The sequence below is a fragment of the Cygnus atratus genome, chromosome 1 (assembly GCF_013377495.2).
Source record: "Cygnus atratus isolate AKBS03 ecotype Queensland, Australia chromosome 1, CAtr_DNAZoo_HiC_assembly, whole genome shotgun sequence".
Lineage (NCBI taxonomy): Eukaryota > Metazoa > Chordata > Aves > Anseriformes > Anatidae > Cygnus > Cygnus atratus.
Genome location: NC_066362.1, coordinates 8,984,121 through 9,012,027, shown reverse-complemented (window position 1 = coordinate 9,012,027; position 27,907 = coordinate 8,984,121). Strand labels below are relative to the sequence as shown.

General features: G+C 34.2%; 1 long non-coding RNA gene across 1 annotated transcript; it reads left to right on the top strand.

Moving 5' to 3' along the window:
- Nucleotides 1-70: 70 nt before the first annotated feature.
- LOC126913468 (uncharacterized) lies at nt 71-27,531 on the top strand. The gene is made up of 3 exons (XR_007708822.1): nt 71-1,133; nt 21,335-21,525; nt 25,759-27,531. It is a non-coding gene; the product is annotated as an uncharacterized LOC126913468 (long non-coding RNA).
- Nucleotides 27,532-27,907: the final 376 nt, after the last annotated feature.

The window sequence follows — 27,907 nt, the reverse complement described above, 5'->3', positions numbered from 1 at the left end:
GGCTCCAGAACAAATTACATAGACTTTATGTGTATTGCATAACACTTATCTTTCATAGAAATATTTTTAATACCTACATGTATTAGATCACAATGGATGATTCCAGGGAAATGTGAAAACTTCTGCGAGAAAAAAAGTGAGCTAATTATTTTGTATATTTACATAGAAACTGTCTTGAATGCTAACATTGACTGTTTTCTACTTGTCTGCTTTATCTACAAAAGACGTTGAAGTTTCCCCTACAGAAATTAAAGAAATGATGGGCTATAAAGTGATGTTCCTCGAGCATCCTGACCATTTTAGAAAGGAATTCATAATCCTCTGTAATGCTTAGTGCTTTCTTTTGACTATAGAAGGACCTAGAAGAAAAGTTTTTAGATTAGCTGGCCTCAGAAGTCAACACTGTTTTGTCTCCCTCTTACCGTTCTTCTACTAAATCCTGGACCACTGCAGCTTTGTTACTTCCATGTAAGAAATGCAGACCAAATATGCAGACCATGACTACATAGCTATGTTGCTTAAGCAGTGCTAGATAACTACTTTTCCGTTTTGGGATACAAATGCATCTCCCTCCTCTCCTTGCAAGAAAGTTGTGAAGACAGCCCAAACCTGACACCATCCTGAGGACTGTGCACCACGACCAATGTAGCCAGTGCTCTGTTTGAAAGGATCTGTCTCACATTTTAATGGAGCCAAAATGTGCAAATAGATAAAAGTAAACATTACATTCACTCATCCTAGAGTATCTTGTGTTTTTTTCCCTGTTTCCTGCTCCCTCAGAAGCTCTCATGCACACGTTACATAGTGTCCAAACAAATTGGAACCTCCTGCTTGGCAAATGTCTCTCTTCTTGGAGCTCATTCAGGATTTTCCTGGCTGTGTCTTTAACGGAATGGCATCTGTACAAACCTCCACCTCGCAGGCCAGCCCTCTGACTTATTTTCAAAAGCAAAGGCAGCATTTAGGAAACTATGACTAGGCATAAATTTGTAAAGCAAAGGAATGCACCTTTCTCCAATGGGATCAGTCTAAGGCTTAATGAACTCAGTGAAAAGATCTTTACAGATATGAGGGGCTTTGTGTTAGACCTGTTGTTGGCATCCCTTTCAGAACACAGATCCAGGAATGTGGAGGTAATTCTAAAATAATGCTATGATTCTTACTGTAAATTAATACACTTTGTAGTTTCTTTTAAAAAAATTAAAAAAAAAAAATCATGATGGTTTACTTAAAAGCTGGAAGAGGGCCAAGAACTACAAAATAGAAGACAGAAGAAAGTGTTATGCTGAGCAATGGAGTAGCTCTGATCAGTGATTCAGATATCTTCACTGATTGCTTAAGATCAAGTCTTGATAAAAACAAGGTTTCTTCAGCTCAGCTCTGATGTGGTTCCAGATGGAAGTTAAAGAACTCAGCACATTTTTTTTTTTAAGGGAAAAGAAAGAAAGAAAGAAAGAAAGAAAGAAAGAAAGAAAGGAAGGAAGGAAGGAGGAAAGAAGGAAAGAGAAAGAAAGAAAGAAAGAAAGAAAAAGAAAGAAAGAAAGAAAGGAAGGAAGGAAGAAGGAAAGAAGGAAAGAGAAAGAAAGAAAGAAAGAAAGAAAGAAAAAGAAAGAAAGAAAGAAAGAAAGAAAGAAAGAAAGAAAGAAAGGAAGGAAAGAAGGAAAGAAAGAAAAAGAAAGAAGGAAAGAAAGAAAGAAAGAAAGAGAGAGAGAGAGAGAAAGAAAGAAAGAAAGAAAGAGAAAGAAAGAAAGAAAGAAAGAAAGAAAGAAAGAAAGAAAGAAAGAAAGAAAGAAAGAAAAAGAAAGAAGGAAAGAAAGAAAGAAAGAGAGAGAGAAAAACCAGGACAACTGATCATCCCCAGGATAAACCAAGCCAAAATTATTCTTTCCAGAAAAATCGGATTTAGTTTCCAAAGTTGTGGTTTAATCTCTTTTTCACCATGGCTGTATCATGTTCACACACCAAGATGTAACATTAATGGCACTAAACAGTGTTCTTTATAAAGCCTGTGGGATATGCTAGGTATAAATGTCAGTCCTTCATATAAAAACTTCTTTGACAGCCTTCCTCTGCTTAGCCAGACTTCCCAGAGAGACATAATAGCTGTGAGGTGCAAATGTGTGTATGGAGCTTAGCCTTGTGGATTAAATTGTTGATGGACATTGATGAAAGACAAGCACGATCAAATGAGGCCTGCTACTGTCCCAGTGATTTAACCCTTTTACTTCTTGCCTCTGAGCTACTGTGATCTTACATATTCTTTTCTTTGTATATGTGGTTAATGGTAATTAATGCTTCAACTTATTACTATTACTATTGTTATTGCCATTGCTCTTATTACTGCTATTGCACTTCCTGGCATTTTTTATAGACAATATAAATGTTTCTAACATTGTTGTATGCAAATCAGGCCAAGTTCTAAATCTTTAAGGATGATTTTAAATCTAGGGTAGATTAACTTTACCTAATTTTGTCATCCAACTCATGTTTACGGCACAGCTACCATACAATCAGAGCTGTGGTTGCAACAGGAGAATCTGTAGAAAAGCTGTAGCTTTTATTTAGTTCTTTTATTTATTAAAAACTGTTAGAAAGCAGTTAGTAGATGTTGATGCAATCAGGACTAGAAGGGGCACCATCCTGTTGGTACTTGGTGACAATTTGTGAAAGTATCCCCTATTACCCCAAGTTTCCTGACCATCAAGACAGATTCAAGTCCAGTGATAAGAACAGAAATGGTTTATTTTAGTGACTAGTCTGGGGGAACCAAATGCAGGACTGCTCCCTGAAAGCTCCCTAATACCTAAGACAGACATAATTCAATTACCTGTAAAGTTTGGTTGTTCTTCACATAATGTTCCTTTAATGACTTATGAAATCCAGCCAGTCCTCACAGGGCTATCTGTTACTGCCATGAACCTACATTGTTAGTTATGTCCAGTAATTTCTCATACTGTGTCTAGCAGTTTTCCGTGCTCTGTTCAGTTGTCTTCATCTCAGGCCAGGGCTAGACCATCAGCCTAGTAATTTGGCTGCAGGTCTGACAATAGTGACTGATAATGGGCAGCAGTATGGACATTAGTGCCAGCATTAACATCCATCAGGGTTCACATGACAACCCAGTCACTCATGTTAGCTGATAAAATATGTACAAACAAAGAATCCATAATAATTAATGGATCTCCTGTTTTCACACCGACTAATCAATGTCACACAAGGAGGTGGTACGAACAAGGGTGGGAGTATTTCAGTTATGGGAAAGTCTTTACAAAGCTGCTTCTGAACAATATCAATTTCCCTAAAAATATATCTGCGGCCATACAGTATCATTCTTACAATGAGTAGAATTTTAGTCCAAAATTCTTCCCTTCAAGAAACTATGCAGATGTGACTTCCTTCCATGCAAACATGTTCTAATAGCCAAGGCAAAAAAAATTAATTTCATCTCACACGGGGGACTGGTCTACTGTGACAGGTATTCCATGCTGATCATCTTATCTTTATCTCCCTTCTAATGCACTTTTAACTATATTTTCTTATATTTCAGCAAACGATAATTTTTTTGCCCCTTGAATTAATGCATTTATGCTGTATCTGTATAGATTTAATTTTTCAAGTGAGCCAACATAAACACAACCCTCATTAATCAGCATATGGCTGTGTATATTTTCTTTCATACCTGTGAAGTCCTTCCCAATGTGTCTATATCATTTTGAATAGTCCCTGTGCTGTAGTACAGTCACTTATACTCAAGCACTATCTTCTCCCTGATGAGATGTTCCAGTGTATGTTGGACCAATATTACACTTGCTTACGACATCATGGCATACTATGAAATTTTATCTGATTTAAATATCTTTAGAATATATTATTTTATTAGTCTTCATTGTGTTTGAGGTATTTTCTGTTTCACTGCACATGTATTTCAGATTATTTTTCCCTTTGCACATTAGCATTCATCTCTAACAGAAACTTACTTTATTATTTCCTGGCCAATATTTCTAGATTCATGCAGAGTCTTTTCTACTTTTCATTTTTTCACTGTTGTTTTCTTCTAAATTTCCTATTGTAGCATACTATAGTAGGGCTAATATTAAGCTTGCCCACCTACCAGGAAAGCACATTCAAGAAAAATGAAGATTTTGAAAAAAAGAAACAACAAAAAAATGTCAAAAAAAAAAATCAGCAGAACATGCCACACGATTCTAATGACCTGAATTCCATTAAATAAGATACCATTTTACAGCTTAACAGGTTCTCCATTCTTATACAAAAATAAGTACTTATAACTTATTTCTGCATCCTTTTTTTTTTTTGTATGTTGGTATTTATTTTTTCTGTTTGTTTTCCTGCTTTAGCTGCTGATTTTACTATCAATTTATTTTGTAAGACTTCTTAGCAGAAAATTCAGGCAGTGGTGTAAAGATGTCTTCAATGGAATGGACTAGATCAATATTACAAGAGCTAAATTTGCAGGAGCAGGGACAGACTAGCAGTGGCACCTGAGATGAATGCCTAATTGCTATATCTGACATCTCAGAATCAAAAAAAATGTGGTAGCATGACAGGGTAGTGCAGACCTTACAGAAGGAAAAATGAAGCAGAGCAAAGTCATCCCAAGGGCCCAGATGATGTCAGTGTATTTTTGCCTGTAGTAGGAGCGCTACGCCATAAAACGCCATGTGACTAATAAATAGTACTGTGAAACTGGCCACATTGCTATCACACTGAGTTTGTTTTCCATACGTTTTGAAACCATATACTTATTGTATTTTCCCAAATAAAAGATATTTGTGGTTTCATATTCTGAGAACTCCTGTGTGCTTGCAAGGGGAGATGGAACACCTGTAAAAGGTTAGATTATTAAATTCCTAAATGTTGGTGTTTTAGGTGGGGGATCAAGCCACCATTTTTATTTATTTCAGAAGGAGACCCCTAGACTTGTTATTGAACCCAGTCCTGGTTACTACCACTGACACCTGGCAGGAGGGCTACATGTGTAACAAAAGTAAATTACAAAATTCCAGCACTTTTATTTCTTCATTCTCCTTAAACATATAGGTGGACACTTCACAGTCCTGTTAAAATTGGTGGGAGTTGTGCCTATAGCCTGCCATAGAGTTTGACCTTCTAACTAGAAACCTTCTGAAAATGTTTTCTTAGAAAATGCCAACTTGCTAACACAGAAGTGTTTGAGAGTAATGAGTCAGTGTGAAATTCTCTTTAACTAAGGCTCAGGCTTTCTGCTTAACACCAATGTAAGTGTTTTGAGAGGTACTGAAGAAGCACAGACTTCAGAGCTCTTGAGTTCTACCATGGAGACCTAAACTACAGGGTTAGGAAGTCTACTACCTGTTCAGAGACTATATGGAGCTCTATATACACGTATATATACACATCTGTATGTGTATATATAGATGTGCAAATGTGTATGCACATCTAAGTGTATATATATAGTTAACATGAGAGAGTTTAATTATTTTTTCTTCTTTGTTAAGTATTAGTGTAGTAAAATACTTAGTAAGTTAAATAATTTTTTTTTTTTTTTTTTTTTTTTTTTAAATCTGTGATCCAGTAGCCAGGGTTTGGAAATACTCATAGTCATAACTGAATACAATGCTCCTCTCAGGGAAAGTTGAAGACAGTTGCTTGATATATTTTCTGTTGGAAAGTAAAATTAAAAACTTTTTACAAACTTCCTAAATGAGATATTTTGGACCAATTTGTAGAAATAAAATAGAAAGAGACAGACAGACAGACAGACTGATTTCATTCCAAACTTAAGAATTAATCAATTTTACCCGTGATATTAATATAAATCTAGAGCTAGCTACTACTTGACCTTAGATTAATCCATATGACAATTAAGAAGAAAACCTTGATGAACCCTAATTGAATCAACACATATGGAGAACTAATATAAAAAGTTACTCATTGTTCCAAAATATACTGGTTTCATTAGTGGTTTACCTCATCTGCTTTTTACTTTTTGCTAAAGGTCACAATTAGAAACATATTTGCTTATTTTGCTACTGCTTATATCCCTTTTCATATTATGAAACTGAGACAAGAGTGCTTTATTATTTTAAGGAACTTTCTCTCAGTCCACATGGTGTGAATTATTAACAAGCTTAACTTCTTTTTACTACAGACTCATAACTGTAGAAAGTTGGGTCCAATATACAACAAAAGTCATTAGAAGAATACTATAGAGGCCTTGTACAGGCCTTCTGTGGATTTTCAGTCCATTTCTTTTAAATTCTGATGTTCTGCAGGTTAACTTACTTGAAAGATAGTAAAAAATGGATCTAAAGAGACAAAGATATAAAACTGAATGTTAATTGTATGTGGAGGACTTTATTTTTTAGCTATACAGTGGAGAGCATCTGGATCCAGATTTTCATGGCTATATTGATTCTAGTTATTGATTGAAGCTCCTTTCTGTTCCGTATTCATGTAAATTAGAGTGTAATGGGTCAAAATAACAAGATGAACTTTGGAATTGCACTAATACACGTGAAAATTTAAACAGAAACAGATGGGAAACGGAAAGATAATTCTGAAGCTTACCAGCTATTCAGACATAAGAGATCAGTCGTTGTAGTGCAACAATCAGGCAAATAGTGCTTATAGGAGCTGTGTCCATTGCTCCCCATGTGTCATGCTGGAAATCCCTTTTATGCCATGTAATTGAAAATAATGAGGCTAAATGAAATACAGTAGCCTTAAGAGTGAAGAGGGCTAGGAACTCCTGGGGCTTGTAAGTTCTTCAATGCAGAGCAAATGCCTGAATTAGCATTTCAGATATTAGAATATTTTAAATAAAACCATACCTGTGTATTGAAAATGCAGGTCATTTCTCAGTTGTGTAGGTAATGACCTATGCTTTTCTGGAAGGTTTATAAGTATTTAGTTTTAGAAAATATCAATACATTGAATACCAAAACATCTTTAACCCTGTATGCAGTATACAGAAACGTAGAATAGCCATGTGCATGCAGCTTAATTCATTCCTGAATTTAATGACTTTTGTGGTTCTAATAATAAAAATTATAGCTTCATCAGGTAAATGGTTGAAACAAAATTCAAATATAATTATTATTAACCTTCCCAAATTGTTTATTATCGTTAATTCCTGGACTGTAACATTTCAAACATTTTTGCAATGGTAGTAACAAACAGATATCAGTAAAGTTATACAGATATCAAAATACTTGTAAGAAAAAGTGTGCTTACATACACTGGCATAATAAGGATTTAAGAAATAATATTTCTCTTAATCTCTAAATTGTTCTAGAAACTTTGGGAAATTAAGCAATTGTGGCAGTTTGTTGTTGTTGTTGTTGTCTTATTAAAACTAAACTTTATTTCCTTATTTAAGAATAAAAATTACACAAAATAGGAAAAGATATTGAAAGCAAAACCAATGCTGTTTAATTATAGTAAAAATAAAATAAAGGCTATACCTACACAATATCATTCATGGAAAAGCCAGACAGTATTCTGTTGACCAGAGTTGATTTTTATCATGCTTGTAAACTTGTTGTGCATATTTTACAATCTACAAAGAGAAATAGACACTTAAGGGCTTGAATCATTTCAATAAAGGATAAATATGAAACTGAAATTATAATTATTTCTTCCTCAAACTTTTCATTTCTGTCCATTGGCTAAATATATTTTGAGACTAAATAAACTTTAATTATCAACCACAGCTACTAATTTCACTGCAAATGCCTTCACTGCAGATATTAAAAGGTAAATGAAATGAATATAACTCCTGATATTAAAAGACTCATAGAGAAAACACTCCTCTTCTAGAGTAAAAATAATGCAAAAATACAAAAATATATACTATATTAATTATCAGTTTTTAAAGAGATAGTTTAATGTAATCTCAAGAATGTCATAATTGTAGATATACATAACAATCTGTATGACTAGAGGCAAAGTTTTTAAATACATAATTTGATCTTTATTACTTATAACAATATAGTTCTGAAATACCGAAAAGAGGCAATGACTGTATTTTTTTATTAAAAACAAAAGAAAATAATAATAATAATAATAAAATGTTTTCAATATTATTTTTTCCCAGTTCTCTGCTGGAAAAAAAAATCTAATTTTTGGGGGGTTGTAAGAAGTTTAATTTCTTAGAATTCATGTTCAAAATTCATGGTCATGGTTAAAATTACAGCTTCAGAACAAGCAAAGTGATGTAAATATAAAAGTACAGATCAGCATAGTGCAGTTGTATTAAGGTTTGTATTAACATTATATATTTGTTCTTCTTGTAAATTCTCTGGTTCCAGAATTAGCACCCTTGTGGAAAACAAACAATCAAAAAAACAAACAAACAAACAAACAAAAACCCTTACAGGTCGTCATGTTAAAGGCTGTCATGCCACTACTAAAGCAACTGAACTTAAAATGTCATAGCTTTACACTTCTGGTTTATAAAGCAATGTATCTGAAAGAGAATTACTACAGAGATTACTAAGTTTTCTTTTTATCTATTTATTTATTTATTACTATAAATTCAGGAAAGTTAGGCAATTCCTTTTTCCTTTTCAATAATGAGAATATTTAGTAACATCTGTGTAAATCACTTGCAATGTCACCAAATACGGTGTTAAATCAGGAACATAAGGAGTAACGTGTCTATTCTACATTACACGACATTAACTGACGATTTTATTGTATGGAGCTTGGTCAAGGTTTCTCTAAAAATGAGTAGAAATGAATGGCGTATTAATAAAATGAAAACCTCCTGATATTGTAGCTGGCATAGAAAGATAACTGAAATGATTTTGGTGAGTGAAATGAAAAATATTGAAGAATTCACACAAATAGTACATCTTAAATGCTGAAATGGGCAATAAATAAATAAACAAGTTTACATTCAATTTGTCTACACTCTGTCATCCCAGATAGTTGTAGCCAGTCTTTATGACCAGATGTCCTTACCAGGAATAGACATCTGATGCTGTCTGATACAGCTGATACCCAAACTACTTGAAAATCTAACCTGACACATAATTATTTTAAACTGGTGAGAATCATTCAGCCTCTCCCAGCCTCAAAAGAATACATAATTATTCCTTGAGAACCTAATTATTCTGTATACATTCCTCTTCTGAGATTCAAGAGTATCCAAGATCCTGCTTGCTAGTCATGTTGGATCATGACTAGCAAAAAAAAATATTCCAAAAATGACATTGTAAATATAAATGGTATCAGAGTGTGATTTAGAAGTGATACTTGAAATCTTTCCAAGCTGCAGCTATAGTGGGTACATTTATGCAACATCTTAATAGAGTTTTGATCTCTGTCAAGTATTATTTGATACCAAAACCTACTAAATAGAAAAACATATAGGACAAAGAAAAATACATAAAAAAAAGTAGTTTGTAATAACTAGGCCAAATAAATACCTCTATAACTAGATAAATTAAGAGCAGAATGAACATGTGATTAAAAACATCACTGCAATATGTTTTGACAATTTATTTGTTTGCAACACTTGCCATTTTATTGAAAGAAATTATTACATTGTAGCAGTGAGATTAAAGTCTATTTACTTTAATTAAAGCTGTATGAATTACATGCTCAAAATTCAAATGCACAGATTTCTGGATTCTATAGACTCTGGGGGGAAAATTTTATATAAATAGACTTTTTTAGATCAAATCACTCTTTCGTAACAACAAAATATGAGCTTCAAATAAACACTTTTTTCTTAGCCAAACAATAGACTTGGCAAGAAAAGGATGATAAAATGACAAATCCAAGACAGAAAACATGCAAATTGTTTTGAAACAATTTAAAAATAAACATTTGCCAATCAACAGGGAACATAGTTTTGCCATTGAAGCCCTGGAGCCAGGATCTCAGATCTAAATTAATTTCAAGCTTTTTCATAGAGTTATTAGTGAGAATTGATTTCAATTAACAACAACTAATGACCTGAATCTCATAATAAAACTCTAATTTTCAACAGAGACTTAAGCTTTTAAATGTCTGCCTCTCTTTGACCTATCAATTTTAAAAAATTGACACTGGAATTCTGTTGAGAAATGCATATAATGCGTCGAATGCATAGTCTACAGAAGGTGAAGAAAACTTTACCTACCTACATGAGCAGAGCCCAAAATCTAAAATATTGTGTCCTCCAATTAAAACAAACCACCCCACAAAAACAAAACTTCTCCAGTTACACCCCATCCATCTGTTTCATGCTACATCACAGAAGTCATCCTATGGCACTGAAGTATAGGGGAAAAAAACAAACAAACAAACACACAAAAAAATCAATTAATAATAGATTTATGAATAAAGTTGAATACTCCTTCAAAAGGTTTTATGGTCTAGCATCTGAATTTCACTATCCAGGTAGGAATTTCCTAAGGCCATAAAATGGATATTCTGTATTGAACACCAAAGAAAGTTCTGCATGATTCATGAATGGAGTACAATTTGAACTTTCCCTCTCTTTAAGACAGTCATATAGGAATGCTCCCTAAGGTTAACACTTAGCTTTGTCAGAGCACTCGAGATGATCCAATACAGTCAATGTCTATATTGTGCACTTACTGATACTAGCACTGAGGAGAAACAAGGCAAGAATCATCTAGTTTCATGTAAGCATCTACATCTCAGCTTGTCACTTCAGGCTCATTTCACAGTCAATGAGGAGAAACAGGCATTTGGAGGCAGCAATTCACCTCATTCCAAACAAGATATCGACAGTAAGCTACATATCTGCATTTTAATTGATCTAGTATCTCTATGATGTGGCCATCTAACGTTGAGTGAGACAATATCAGAGCGAACTGTCCATTTATCCATTATCCAAATAGTTATAGGATTTGGACAGCAATTTCCTAATTGGAAATGCTCTATTGTTGTCAGGAACCAGTGTAAAGCAAATGATTCAGTTCATTGACCCATGAGCTGACTTGTGTGCAGGCTAAACTTTTGGGCCCGATGGTAAGCAAATATTTATACATATATTTGGACAAAGTGCAAATAAGTCTAAATAAAATCGTTCATTCAGTGTAGTTTTATCATGTTGTAAGGAAGGTGGATTTTTTCCTATTTAATTTTCATTATATCTCAATTTAATTTCTATTATTTTCTATCTAGAAAATGAAGCATTTTTAATTCTTCAACTTAGTGTCATTATGAGTAAAATACTACCTCTAAAAGCACAGGGACATTTGTTTCAGGACAGCTCTCTATAGATCTAAACAGATATTTGATCACATCAATATAATTCTTACAGAAATGAGTGGAACACATTTAATGAAGGGAACTTCATTGTCATTCTTTATATCAGCCCTCACTCTTTCAGAAAAGGAAGATCTTGATGATAGAACAAATCTTGATTTTCAGCTTTACACAAGAGACAGCTTATGCTCATAGGTTAGAATTGGATTTACAACTTTTTGTCTCTCCAAGCATATTAGAAACCTAGCAATGTTATTGCATACCTCTTTCCTAAATCCAGTTCAGGACTGGACAATAAATGGCATTATTAGGTACAAAATTATCTTAATTATTTCTGGCAGACTCTCAAAACCAAATAAAAATAAATCTACTGGCATATTTAATAATTCCCATTTGGAAAAAAGAAAAAAAAAAGAATGTAAGGCAGATGTAATATAATCCAGGGCTTTGAGTAATCCCAGCATAAATTTACTTGGATTTACAGTAGTTTTTGCAGCACTTGAAATATTCCAGTTTTTCTCAGAATCTTCTTGAAACCGGCTCTGTCCTTGAGGTGTCAGATTAATACTCCACTCAGAAGACAAATTGTTCATGGGCATGCTGGACATATGAGAGCCATTAGACAGTGTGATCCACATTCTTGAAAAATGAAAAATTCTAGGCAACATTACATTTTATAAATGCAAGATGTTTATTATTACTGCACCAGCAATAAATGTTTAGAAACTGGAGAGGGTTCACAATGATTCTGACTAGGAACATATGAGGATGGAGCCATTGAATTCTGGCATGAAATAAAAGGTCTGGAAGCTATTATGCATTTAGCCCTCTATGAGTATTTAATTATATCAATAGAAGAACACAATTTCTGTTGCGTGCTTTGTGATGAATGTCTTCATTTATTCATGTTACAATGAATGATAGATGAGTTCAAGCCAGATGTAGGAACTCATTTGCAATTTACTTGAATTATTTTAGTGAAATTTCTTCTAAAGTTCACAGGACACTTCACTGAATGTCACAGGAATTAATCTGATATGTAAAATTTTATTACTGCTTGAGGACTGAATTTGCTTTTGTTAGGCTATATGCAGATAAATGGTAATAAACATCACATGTTGTGTGTTTAACTGCTTTTTAGACACTAATACACTCTTCTTTAAGGAGAAAAGTGGATTTCAGTTTCAGAGTTTCTCATCCAACTTGTCATAGGAATGAAAGTAGCTGTTAAACAGGCTAATAACATTCAGCTTAGCTTAATAGGTGATTCTGCCAGAACTTATTCCAGGTAGAGAAAAGATTTAATTGCTAACAAATAAAATATATTCGAGAGTCTTACCTTTTAAAGGTTTTTGAAAAAACAGACAAACAAAAAAATCATGACATCAACTGAATTGCCATTCAATTTCTTGAATTTTGGTCCAATAGATTTCTTACTAGCTTGTATTTCCACTCATAAAGTGAAAACAGACTGCAGATTGTTAGTGTGAAAGTATGTTTGCTCCACTAGGAAGCAAAGAAAGGAGGTGGCCAAGTAATGTTAAGGTTGGAAAGCTATAAAATGCAAGGGAAAAAAAGCAGAGAAGAATTAAGACATTCATATCTTCTTATAGCTTGGTTTATTTAAAAATAAAATAATAAAATTATGCAAGTTCAAATTATGTATTTTATTATTTATTTACGTATGTTATTATGTATATTTTATTTGTTCTTACACAATAGATATTTTAAAAATATTTTCGCACATCATCCTCTCATTTTGACTGTCTTACACTGTTTATGTGCCCTCCTATTTGATCCTTCTATTCTACTGTTGTTTCCATTTGTACAAGCAGGCACAGTATAAATGTTAATTAACACAGTCTTCCGTTTTAACACAGTCTTTCATTTTGATTGTTTATTTGTTTGTTTTGTTTTGCACCTGGTGACAGTTTGCCATTTCAGATTCATTCTACTTTTCTGGACAGACTGAAAGATAAACAGATACTATTGCATTGGACACTCAGAATGGATTTTTTGTGATGTGCCATTGTGATGTGCCATTTACACTATTCAAATGCATCCAGCTAAAGGAAGGGAAAAGAAGGGAAAAGAAGCACTAAGGCGAAATTATTAATACTTTTTATTTCTTACTTATGGTATCCTTATACTTTTAATTTTCTAAATAATAAAATCTGCATTCTCGAATGATTGGTACATTTGGTAGTTTCCAACTTCGCAGGCCCAGTTTAGTAGCACTGTGTGTGGCCAATTTTAATACCCAGGTTTCATCAGTGTTTCAAAAACTAATTTTAACTGTCTAAGTTAAGAACATCTTTCCATTCACTGCATACAGAAGTCAGATTTCTAACTCAAATAGTGAAATATCATTCTTAAAATGAAAAATATTTTTTTCTGCTCCTAAAATACCCATTTACTTCTGCATATATTTCTCATTTGAGTGACATGGGAAAAAGAGATATTGCTAATTGCCTATCTTTCTAGCAGTTTCCCACCAAGCAATTTGACTCTTCCTGTATCCACAGTATTAAAAAATATTTTTATAATTAATGATGTTAATTATCTCAGATTTTTTTTTCAAATTTTCTTATCTAATTTCTTCCACCATGTCTCCTCATCCTACCTAAGCTTTCTATCACATTTAATGTGCACTATCTGAAAATGCCTCCAAGACTGTGATTTCTGAAGTAAAATAGCCTCCTAATGAGATGTATAATCATTCCTTGATTCTGCGAGACAGAAAGATTTTTTATTTTTTTTGTGCTATTTCTCCAGAGTCTATGAATTAACATTAACTGAATCACAATAAAAATGGGGACTACTTCCTGGGATAAGCAAGTGTTAGTTACCTTTTCTTTTACCATTGATGGTATTTGTGTTAGTTGTGCAGTCCAACCTAGCTGTGCCCATACATTTTCAGGTACCAATACTTATCACACTGTGTAGTCTATTGGGTCACAAGAGGACAGGAAAAATTTCTCTGATTTAATGGGAACAGGAAACAGAAATATGAGAACAGAAGGAAGGTTAAAAAAATAATAATAATAGTAAAAAGTTTAAAATATATGCTTATATAGCCCTGTATGCCCTGAAAACATCCATGTCATCAATGTGTCTTGTTTCCATTACAATGCAATCAATATGAAATATGATTGTTACTGCTTCTTTTCCTCCCTGTACTAATAACTATTTGTCCAAGAGATGGAAAGTTACCGTGCTATGAATTTCATTACTTCCTATATTTGTTAGCAAATATTTTAGCTGCAACTACAATGTAATTGACATCATTTTCAACTGGCCTAGGTCTGAATACCAATGAAATGTGAAGAATTCATTTTGTTTAATTTCTAGCAGGCTGGAGAGACATGATGCATTGCATATCTTCATTGTTCCTGATCTCAAAACAATGAACAAACAACTCTCTTAGCAGAATCATCTTTCAATGTTACTTTTTTTTTTTTTTTTTTTTTTTGAGAGAGAGAGAAATATCATCTGTCATTTCTTTCTAACACAGTCAATTTGTGGTTTCCTCTTCATTGTTAAGAGAGAAAGAGATATTATGCCCTCTTTTTCTTGCAGTTCTCTTAGAAGAATTGAACAATAAAGAGTCATTTTTATTTATTTATTTATTTATTTTTCATTCTGGCAAGAGAACTGAGATAGTATCTGTGAAGAAAAAAAAAAGATGCAAATGTATTTTTTTCAGTTCAGATTAACATGGTTGGGTTTTGTTTTGTTTTGTTTTAATTCTCTTATATTTCAGATTGTGAAGAAACTAGCTGCTAAATAGGTAGAGAAATTTAACAAAGTACTGTTCCTCTTTCTCTTGAACTGAATTTGAAGTTTTATATACACAACTCTCTGCCATAATTCTTTATATGGGCTTTGCTTAAACAGTGCTACATTGCAAATAGTAATCCATCTCTCACATCTAAAATGACATGGCAAAAAAGTCATCCTAACTGTTAAGGCAATCATTCCAGTCAGCATTGTGTTAATTAGAAAACTTCAGTATTCTAAAACTGTTTTAATTGTAAATCCAGACTGGTGGTAGTTGATTGTTCTTGGTTTATAAAAATGAAAATGCAAGTTTTCACTTTTGTTTAAACATTTCTCTATGACATCAGTCTTAACACACTTTAGATCTATTGGTTATGAAGGTAAAGAGGATTTCAAAACAATACATTATAGGGAGTGACATCAGTTCCAATAGACTTCATTCAAAATGACACAGAGAATAGGTCTGTTGAAAAACTATTTCCAAAAACAACAATAAAAAAATAAAATAAAAAGGCCAGCAGTTTCCACTCATTTATGACCAAAACAAAAACAAAAAAGTAATCAATTATGTGTGATGGAGAAGAGACAAGAGAACAATGCACACTTCTTTAAACATTCTCCTTAGATTTTCACTTACGTTACAGCTTATTTAGCTTTCCATACCAAAATCTAGTAATGACTGAATAAGGATGGACTCTTATATTCAGGCAGACTGGGTCTTTTTATTGTTTAAATGCTTTTGAAGGAATTGAACTCTGTAGTAGCAAACATCTGGCAATGGAGCTTAGGTGGAACTTAATGTTAGAACAGGATTTTTGATGTTACTTTGATGTGTTATACTTCTTATCTGTAACTCTGATTAAACTTAGCAGGCCAGAATAAATTGAACTTTAATTCAGCAAAATTTTAGAGCCTCTGGAGATCACACCTGGAACTTATTCTTAATTATAGTTATCCAAAAGGAAGGCTGTGATTTCTTCATATCAACCATTTTCAACCTTCTTCAGTATATAGGACCAATCTCTTTTTCCCATTTGTACTGCAAATATATGCTTGCTTTTCTTTCATGAATCCCTAAGGTGTCCATCCCCCAAAAGCCCAAAAACAAAAGGCTGAAAAGCAACCAAAATATCCTCTAGTTAGTATAGGATTTATTTTTTTTCTAATAGAAGAAGTAATTTTTATAGAATTTAAAAATGCACATCAATAAGAACATAAACATTCCTGTATTGTTGTTTAATTAGAAGAAAAAACACGGGAGTTTGTGTGCCTGATATACAGAAAAATCTTGGAAATGATGACAAAAGATGATCTTATTCAGTATCAGGAATTCAGAAACAGGTTTTGACTGGCTCATGGTACTTTATTCATTTGTCTTTGTTTTATATTTTCAGTCAAGAATTTTCTTACTACCTCCCATGCTGCTGCTCATTTTACTTATGAAGATAGTCAAGACTATGTAATTTTTCCCTTTTCAAACTCTCTCTTAAGACTCTGGCTTCCATGCTTATTAAAACATGTCACCCTTTAACTTTTTCCTCCTGCCTTTTGTCTATTTATTTATTTATTTTATTTATTTATGTATTTATTTATTTTTCAGCCTGAAAGTTCTTTGGGCTAGAGACCATGCTTTTATATGGTTGCCTTTGCATCTGTGAGTTTATAAAACATCTATAATACTGATAACCCATCTATGGTACATTCAGCATGGTAACACTATACAGGCTGAATGGGAAATGCATAAGCAAAATTGATAAAAGTATTTAAAAGATTCTGTGTACTTTGAACATGCAGAAAAATGCAGTCAAAAAATAAAATAAATAAATCTGTTGTATACTTCTTTCCTCTCTGTGATACTATGCTTCACTCTGGGTAAACCAACACATACATTATTTTATCAAAACAGGCGTAAATCTGTTTCACTGGAATGGGTTGCCCAGGGAGGTTGTGGAGTTTCCTTCTCTGGAGGTATTCAAGGCCCATCTGGACGCCTACCTGGGCAGCCTGCTCTAAGGAACCTGCTTTGGCAGGCGGGTTGGACCCAATGATCTTTTGAAGTCCCTTCCAACCCCTATAATTCTGTGATTCTGTAAAAATATTTTGTTATTATTTTTAAGAATAGATTTTAAGAATATTTTAAGAATAGATTGCTGAAAGTAAAGGAGTGTGATTTCCAGGGGAAGCTGATGTTCTGTTCTTCAGCTCTTTGCGTAGCTGACTGAGCACCAAAGTGCACAGATTTTGGACTTAGGGTTGCAAGCTTCAACATTGACATATATGTAATGATGACTGTTTACAGGGGCTCTTTTTACCACCTCACTCCACCATTTTTTGCTGAAGGAATGGTGTCATGTCTTCACAGGCTTAAGAGTTTATGTGTAAATGATATGTATAAAACAAACCTTAAACTACAGAACACTATCACATCTGAAATGTTCTGTATTTCCACTAGCATTGACTCAAAGTTTGTACCCAGCACACTGCAGAATCATGTTCATCTTTTCAACAGCAACCTTGTTTCTCCTTCAGAAATACTGCACGAGTAACGCATCTCACCAAACCAAGAATGATGAATATTGATGCTATCCCAATAAATACTGTATTACTTTCTTAAGGGTGACCGATAGAGTGTTATTAACAGCTTTATTGCTAGGGTAAAGTTCCATGGGTAACAGCAGTGAACTGCCAAAGATACTCATAAAGAAATAACAATAAGCTTACATTTATAAAGTGCTTTTCATCCCAAAGGAGGCAAGGGTACTTTCCAAAGCAGGTACAAAAGAAACATAGCAACATCTGTTACTGAATACAACTGATTCCAAGAGAAGGACAAAAAACACTGTAAGACTGTGAAATGTGTTCCACAATCTTTACTGACTGCAAAGGAATTGCAAGTAATTTTTTACATATTGTTTAGAAAATGATAGCATTGAAACAAGCCATGATAATATTGGTTGGGTATTAGTTCAAATCAGAGTACCATCTCCTCACACACCATGTGTTTAAATTTGAAGTTTTTTATCTGAGTTTTCAGAAAACAACTAGGGTGATCCTTAAGACCCTACAAATGGGTCTGGAGGCGGTCACAGATAGTGAAATGTAGAAAACACCCAGGGGAACCTCCAGCCTACTAGAAAAAAATAATAGAAAAATAGATTGGACAGTAGTTGATAGTATATGTTCGGAAGGCCATGGGTCACAGATACATGAATACATATCTAGTAAGCACACGCAGAATCAGTTTATTGACAACTGAGAGATAAAGCATGAAAGTAATATAAGTAATTAAGATGAAGGATTTATTTATTCATTTTTTTACTTTTGTGAGTATTCTAGGATAGAGTATACAGTTGTAGGGATATGACCAGATCTTTCTTCAGTGAATTTTTCAATTTATTGTAAAAGCCTATTCTTTCCAAGTTTTCTGGGCTGATGTGGTGAAGACCTCTCTTTCCTGCAAAGGCCCTGGATTGGCTTTTTTGGGGAAAAAATGCAGAGTGCAATCCTGACTTTACAGAAAAAGTGAGTTTTATTTTGGAGTTCTGGAGAGATGTCAAGATATCTCCTGGATGGTGCTGATATGCAGCAGCTACTGATTCCTAAATACAATGTATATAAATATATATAGGAATATGTATGTACATATGTTCAAACATGCACTTACACCCACCTAATGCACACATATGCAAACATATATTTAAAATTCGAAGTGTACTTTTAGCACTGTTTTTCACATTTGTGCTGCTTTCGTCCAAGGATTTTGGAGCACTCCGCAGACATTATCTAATAATCTCGCACCATGAAGTAGGTAAGGGATATTACAGTGATTGAATGTTTGTCCACTAACCTAGTGGGAATTCTTCTGGTGTTTATGACAAAATTCTGTCAACCTCTGGCAGGGAAGTGAAAGCACAGAAAGAGAAACATGGAAACAAAAACAGCCCTGCTTCATGCCTTCTTGGTGAAGTAGGATCACACCAGCTGAGGCCACAAGTGGAAAAGGCATTCGAATGCCAGGCACATAAAAGTCCTACAAAGGCAAACATCATAATTAGCAATGGATGGGAAAGCCAGCATGAGGCAAAGTGGTCAGTTTGATCTTCAGAGTTATCATTCAAGAGTGTGACACCGTGATTATACAATGTCATGCAGGTAACACAAATGTTAAACAAATCACCCATCCTGAAATTTCTTAAACTCTTATTTTACAGCTTTAAGATCAGACATGTTTTTGATACTAGTAATGTTTTTCTTTGTTAGATTCCCTAATGAATATAACAGTCTTTACCTTAGCAGGAAATCTGGACTGACCATTTGAGGCCTGTTTTCTTTATATCTGGTGGCTCACAGGTTTGCTTTTGGACACCTAATAAATCATTCGCTAACATCTAAGAATTTGTCAATTCCTCCTCCTTGCAACTTCACTGCTAAAACAGGGAGAGTAAAATAGGCAACCAAATGGCAGTGCTCTTCTGATCTAAAAAGTCCTTTCTGTGGGTTTAGGGATTTTTTCATGAGGTGCTTCTCAGTCTTGGTTTCAATTTTTACCTTTATTTGTACTGCCAATTGCATTACAATTAGTAATTCCAAACCTTTCTTCATATGTATGGCTATTATGGATTTCAACCCGTGCCCCTTTCCAAGTCACACAACTGCTGGCAGCTTTTTCACTGGAGGAAAACTCCTAGACACTGTCAAACCTTGTTACACCTAATTAGTGAAAGTACACCTTGCTTTCATTTGGTTGGCAAAGACAAAGATAATTGCAGATCATGGCCAAATGCCAACTCTGTGAGACCTTTATTGCCTTATGAATTAAATGGGGGAAGGTTTAGACCCTATGTGTTATGTTTCCCTCCAACATCGAAGACCTGAAAGGACAATGTTCTTTTAGCTTGTCTGCACAAGCAAACAGAATCTAGTCTTAAATTTGTTAATAAAAATATTTATTTCATTCATAAGTGTGTAAATATGTCATGATCCCACTGAAGATGATGCAGTTATTCTGCATATTGATGTAAGCAGTGTGACCCAAAAAACCTACATGTGTCTTTAAAAGGTTTGGAAATTTAACTCATAAATAAATTACAACAAATCAAACTGGCATTCCCTTCCTCAGTAAAATATTCATGTTTGACTTTCATGGAATTCCTCCCAGACTAAGGTAATAGAGGCTGTTCAGCTGTTTTCCTCTCTCAGTAATACATTCTGAGGGCTCTACACCACCACTCCTCAAGGGAACAGAGTTGCTTACATGGTATACTTGCTGGAATCAGGATTGTCTTTCAAGTGAATGGTGAATACAAAAAACAGGCTAAATTTCCTGTTAATCTTCCATGGTTTCACCAGATCACAATGAACATGGTCCTAAGGTTTTTGCAGTTTTCCTTGAAAACTATAATTAAACAGAATAAATTCATATGTATACTTTTACAAAGATAGTGCATCAGAAAGGAACAGAGAAAACAGAATTTTGTTTGTTCTTCTGTGTAAAAATACTTTGTGCCTTTTTTAGAAAATCAAAGATAAAAAATTCTAAGAATTTTAAACTGTTTTATTAGATGACATGCTAAAAATTTCTTTTAATTTTATATCAGATATATTTTGTCTTACTGAAATAATTAGACCAATTATAATTCACACCTGTTAGCTAACAGAATTATAAGAGAAACTATACAACTTGTTGAGATATTCCTGTTCAGCTGGATTCTTTGAAAGAGAATAGGCTTTAAGGGACTGTGCAGACCAGCACTGGTGGAACAGGGATTTTACTCTACTGACATTTTCATTGATAAAAGCATCTCAAAAGAGTGCCTGGTGACCTGACCATACCAATCAATCACACTAAACCCCATGCCCGAAGGAACCTACATCTATTCTGTGATCAAAGGGACATGAAGATTTAGAAAAAAAAAAAAAGAAAAAAAAAAGGAAAAAAACAATTTAATAAAGGGAGTCCATTGACACCATTAATGACGTGAAAATCACTTAGTTGCAATTGCTTTAAGTAAATGAACTTTTAATAGATTGCAAAGGAGTAGATGAGGATTTAGCACATAATTATGCATGGTCAGAGTATCTGAATATTGAAAGAGCTACAAGTCAACCAGTCCCAGCTACTGCGCGCTAACTGGGGGCTAGTAGATTGGTCTGGTTTTGTTCCTACATCTGAGATATGAGAGCTGCAATAATCTCTGGAATTTCATTTCTTCAGGAATGCGAAAGTGGACTTATGGAAAACTCGTACAGAAATGAAAACTCATCTTCAGAGAACATTGCCGGGTTCTCGTCACTTATTTCTCCTTTTTCATCTTTGCCTTCACAGCAGATGGAAATTTTGTCCCTTCACTCCGATTGGTTGCGACAAGCTGCAGAGATGCTGCACCTGAGTGCATCGTGATGTGCTTCGTTCCTCCCACGAGATGGAGCCGCGGAGCTTAACGAGACACCGTGCACCTCTACCCCCCAAAAAACACGCTCCTCCAGGTGTGGCATCTGACAGTCACCTTGCAGGAGGTAGTCACTGTGACATGTACCTCACACCTACTCAGACAGACTAAAACTGCACATTTTGAATGTCTCCAAACCTAGGAATCTTTTATGTAGTTGAATAAATTTGGATAGGTGCTAAGAATGATACAATCTAGCAGCAGACTAGTCCTTGTGAGAAAATAAATATATAAATGAATGAATAATATAAAACCCAATACTTTAGACACACAAAATGAGCATGAATTGCTCTTAAGAAATTTGAAGCAACGAAAACAGCAAGGTTGTTCCCAAAGGAGGGGAAATGAGTGTGAACGCAAACTTATTCCGTCTCCACCTTAGAGCTTCCAGGTCAGTGTTTAGATAAACTCTGATTTAGCTGTGCTATAATCCCAGTCAGTTTTGTCAGTTCAGGCCTGAAAACATCTCTCAAGTCAACAAAAGTCAAACCTTAGATCAGCTGTTAAGAAGTAGAGGAATACTAGAGGCATGGGTAACAGAAAACCAGTGAAGCATCTGAAAATCAAGAACTCTAGTGGACAGCTTTCTTTTGTTCTCGGTACACTGCCTCTCACAGGAAACAAGTTGTAACAATAGCTATATACTGGTCTTATGAAGAGTCCTGTCAAAGTAGCTGAACAACGTTAGTTCTTCCCAGGTTAAAGAAGAGCCAGGACAGTCCATCCTAAAGCTGCTTTCCACAGTCATCTGCAAATTCTACATGATATTAATCTGTTGGATGGTTGAGTGTATCATACCAGTATTTGTTTTCATCCCCTCTGTTGATGCTATTTCCAGAATTGAACCTCAGTCAAGCTACGGTCTCAGTCAGGAAAACACAGAGGCAATAAATATATAAATAAATTAAATGGGGAGGACAGAACTGCAGAAAAGAAGAAAATATATTTTAAAGCAACTTTCTGTTTTAATGAAAGGTTGAAGAAAAAAGGGGGAAGACATATTTTAGGGTGCCATTTAATATGTCATTATGCCTCCTTGCTCTGGTTTGCTTTCTTTTTATATATAGATCAAAGTAAACAAATAGTTCCTTACTTATGACATATTTAGATTTTTATTTGGTTTAACTCTTCTGTTAAAAGAAAAGTGATATTAAACATCACCTAAAGCAGCTGTTAGTTTTATAACTGACAGCATGACAATAGGGAGAGGGAATTGCCACCATGTCTTATGTCAGCCAAGAGTCAGCTAATGATCTTCATTTTAGGCTTTTGTATCAACTGTGTTTAAGGTACGCAGAGCTACAGACATGAAGTCTATTATAAGGCACATTCCACATGAAAATACAACAATGAATCCCTAAAGAGAGAAGGAGAAAATGAAGTTTTATCCTTTGCTGAATCATAAGGGTATTAATAAAGCTGTAAAGTACAACAGCGCTTGGTCTAACAGAGACCTTAAACTCTAAGAAAGGAAAATGTGTGTGTGTGTGTTTTGTTGTTGTTGTTTGTTTGCTTGCTTTGTTTTTGTTTTTGTTTTTTTTTTTTTTTTTTGCTTTGTTTTAAAATGTGAAACATAAGAAGCTTATATCATGCTAAATGAGGAAAAATAAACTTTTTAGGAGAAAGGTGAAATCTTTCTGGACCTCCTAGAAGACTTCGGAAAAGATTATAGCTATGAGACCTTATATTCTGCAAAACATGCTCTCTGATGAAGTCTCTTCAATGGAGAAATTATCTCAAAACGTTGTAGAGTGAGGCATGTGATATGTATAAGGAATGAAACACTGGTAACCACCCAGTCATGAAAGGAGAGAAAATCAGTGCGATAAGGGAAAGACAAACACAGAATAACATTATGATTTGAACTCAATATAAGACTAAAATAATTTGAGCACACTTCTTGCACTCCTTCTCATCTATCATTTCCACCTTTGTCTTTTTGCAACTGTGTTATTTTTTTTGGTTCTTATGAGAACATTCTTCTACTCACACCTTCCTTTAACCTGCTTGAATTAAGTGTGAGTTAAGTGACTGGATAACAATACAGTGTTCATTCCACAGTCAAGATTATGAAAAATCTATGAACTTGTGCACTGGGGCACTAACCCAGTACACCGTTTTCCAGCACATCCTTCAGATTATCAAAAGAACAATGGTCTGCATTCCCTTTCCATACTCCATTTCAGCTGCCTGGGTCAGAAGGGGAGCTATCCCTACAAATCTCAAGACAAAAATATCTTTTAGTGACTGCTAGGGATTAGGTATATGGCATGAAATAAGACATTTGGCTGCATACTTGAGCCTCAGTAACCTACAGTTTATTTGTTTCTTTGGTAGACAGGCCAGCCATTGTCTCTTCCTCTCGCTGTTATTATTATTATTATTGTTATTAAATTTGATTACTAACATGATATCCAAAGGAGACCTGGGACTGTATTATGATTGAGAAAAGAAACTATGCTGTGTTTGCATAACCCCTAAGAAAAAAAAAAAAAAAAGAGTTTTTATTTCAAATTTGTCCTGATTTAATCTGTTTTCACCTTTTTCATTAGGTACTATTTTGTAGAAGCACTGTAGTAACAGAAATGTTCTTTCGCCTAACAGAAATTAGTCATGGTGCAAGAGTGTAATTTTAATATATGCCCTGGAAGTGAAAGTCCACCAAGAAAGCTATAGTTAATTTAACAGAGCTAATAATATATATTCATTTCTTAGCCATGGGGACTTGACTTTAAACTGTCTGAAGGTCAAGCATACAGTGACTGCAACAGAATCCTTCAAGAACATGACCCACATCACACATCTGCCACTCCTCGCTTAGAACAATTCAGCACAGTTAGGAGCCTCCCTCTAAAAGGAAGATGAAGATAAAGTAAACATGGCAAATGAATTACCCTTCTCCCTCTGGAGAGGTCATGTTCGAGGTTCACTGCTGATGCAAGATGGTGAAGCTTGCACTGGTGCCCACCTGCTAGGGATTAAACAGAGAGCTACAGTCTCCAGTGCAATCAATGCCTAGTCTTTAACGGGCTCTAAATTCATCACCGGAAGCTGACAAGCCCATAATCCATTCATTAATGTGTGTTAATATGTGCCCTGTGGAGATGTCCTAACTTAAAAACAAAAGGCAAGGCATTCACATGTGCTATTTGGAGAGGGATGGAGCAGAGAACCCTTAGCTCCATGGAGAGAGAAACGATTGCAAAAAGGGGTTTATTGCACATCTCCCAGCAGGATGTTTAGAAAATAAAGATCCAACATATGCTGCAACAATAAAGCAATTGCTTCTTGGCCAGATCCAGACAGTGCTGTGCAATTGGTCCCTTGACTTATTTCAAATGGATAAACACTTTTTGTTGAGTGTATCATGCAGGTGTACAAAGGTTCAAAGAAGTTACAGAGAACAAACTCAGTTCCTCTGTATTTCTGGATTTGGGGAGAGCCGAGACATGAAGAAGATAAAAAAACAGGAAGTTAAATGCTAAAGCTTTACCCTTCTTTTCTTTCAACATTGCTGGCCAAGATAATTGTGTCTCTTTCTTTGAGAGAGAAAATTTTGAGAAGACATCTATAATTCCTTCACTATTACATGTGGTCCCTACTGACTTCAGGCAACTTGGACTGTGTCTTAGAGACACAGCTGAAAGCTAGTTAAAATGACAGTAAATATGAGGAACTTAAAAGAAGCCTGCACTGACATACAGGCAAAAACTGAGTGAAATGAGAGATGGATACAAGGAACAAGCTCAAATCTGACTATCAGTTTTCTCTCAATTTGGGGAATTCATAAATTTGTTATTATGCTTTAATACTGTTTTAATGGTTTGGATGTGGTTTAATTACACTCAACATTTACTTGCATCAACAATTAAAAAAAAATAACCATTCATTTATTGGTAATTAACTTTAATTCAATCAAAAAGATTTTGCATAAACAGAGACTTTGTGTTTGTCCACATAAGGGTGACAGTTTTCCTTATATTATTTAAAAGAAACGTAGAGAACTTGATAAAATTAATTTCACTACTAAAGACTGTGAAGACTGTGAAGACTTTCTCTTCTCACTTAAAGAGAAAAGTTAAGATGCTGCCCTCTAAACCATCATAGTAATATATGATAGTGTTGAAAATGGTGTCCTGTGACAATGACTATAGTGTTAACTATATTTTGTATTGCAGCCCCTAATTGAGGCTTAACAAGTTCAATTCTTGCTTTGCTTCCCCTCTTTTTGATACTTCTGTAGCAAATTAAATGTAAAGAGTAGCTGTGATGTAACTTTTTTTTTTTTTTTTTTTTTCAGCACCAACTGTGCTGAAGACAGATGCAAAGAAACCATTTATCTTCTCTGCAATCTTGTGCTTTTTGACTGGTTTCTCTGGAGGCCCAGCAGACCCACTGGTTCATTCTGCAATACTTCTGATCTGTCAGGATAATTTAAAAGAGAATTTCTTTGTCTTTATGCCTTCAGAATTTTTTCTTAATCTTCTTTTATATCTTTCCTTTCAAACCTTACATTCTTTTATGTTAGCAACATTTATCTTACCTTTCTAGTATTTCAACCGGGCTATGCAACTTCTCATCTTGTCCATATAATTTTTCTATTTTACACCTTTGCGAGTCCTTTCAATTCATTCATATATATTTGTTTTGAGATATGTAAGCGTTCCATATGTTATCTGAGCAACTTCCGTGATGATACTTTGAGTTTCCATTTTCTAAATTTTCCCTTACTAACTTTAAAGAAAATACTTCTTTTTAAATTTTTGTGCTATAAAATTGATTCTTCATTTCATGCCACCAGAAAGCAAATCAGATCTTATTACAGTTATGGTCGTTGCTTTTAGCAGCCCCAAACAACTTATTGTATGTTGAACAGAATGTTGTATCATGTACAAGTTTAAGTCCAGACTAGTTTTCCTCTTACATTCAGAGTGCACTGTTCAAACAAAACCAGAGTCTATCATTGTAGCACTGTTCTTTTCATACTTTCCAATTAATTAAAACATGAGTCACACTAATGAGTGGTAAATATGGAATGTAAAGAGGATTTAACTTCAGTCAAAACAAGAAGCTTTATTTCCCCTGTTATCAAAAAGCAGAGCAAGAGAGGTAATGTCTAGGACAGGTACACCCCAAATTATTTAAAGCTTCGATTACCAAAATCAATACCCAAAAAGAAATCGTTGTGGGAGCACCTAGGTATTGTAATACTTAGATTTGAATACTGTAGATGTTATATTGTTTCTGCAATCTTGTCTCATTATTACAATTGATAATAATGTGCTTTCTCTTTTTCAGAACAAATAACAGATTACAAGTCTATTTTCAGGGTGAGGTGAAAACTTCAATAATAAGCCAAGCATCAACATATTTAATGAATCCAAACAGCAATCTACAATGCTCTTCTCCGTTTCTTAAAAGGAATAGATACACCTGAGTGCTCTTGTGTAGCTGCATCACCACTTCAGGAGGACTCCAGGGGGTTTCTTCACAGAGAGCACACATTGATGCACAGTGACAGGAAGGAATATATCCAAAAAAATGAATATTGATGTTCACACTGTTTATCCTCTTTATTCTCAGGTTCACACATATACTTGTTGGGTTTTATATCTCTTTTGAGAAAACAATCAGTTAATAAAGATTTTAAATGATTTGTCCAAAGAGAGCTCCATGTCTGAGAGAACAGTAGTAATGGAAAATAGGTGATTGCCCTGAACATGAGCTTACTCATTTATATATATATAAATTTAATGTCATGAATCTTTAAAACTAATAAATATTGATATTTAATTACTCTATAAACTGTATTTACCATAGCGTAAAATATGTATAAAACCACACCAGCATAACTCAATAACTACTTTGTTCTATCTTTGTGGTGTGTAGAAATGTTAAATGTCTAAAGACGGGTCTACAATTATTGAGGCTTACTGGAACTGTTTGTGTTTTAATTTTACATGATATTGTGTTAAAATGAATCTATTTAATCCTGTCTAAATATTTCTCAGCAAAATTGGTGTCTAATGCAATAATTCTCAGCATAAACTTCTTTGATAAAAACGATGTCCTTCAGTGGTCCAGGGTGATACATTTGTTACTATAAATATTTATATACAAGTATGATTTATTTCCTTGACATTCTTTGAAGTAGTTTGCCTTCTCTGAGTATCAATGCATCAAGGAAAGAAAGCAGTTGAATGTCATTTTCCAAACCAAACTGTAAATGGATGACCGTTATTAATACTAACCATAGAACTGTTTTCATCTCCTTCAAGTACTGGGACATAAAATGTCGATCAAATGTCAAGACACCTCTTATATATAGATAGCATGGTACTTTCTTTTGAGATGCACGGTTCTAGAAAATTCATATTTAGAATGCGAGCTGACACAATCATAGAAACAATTCTTCAAAAAAAAAAAAAAAGATTTAACATAGAATAAAT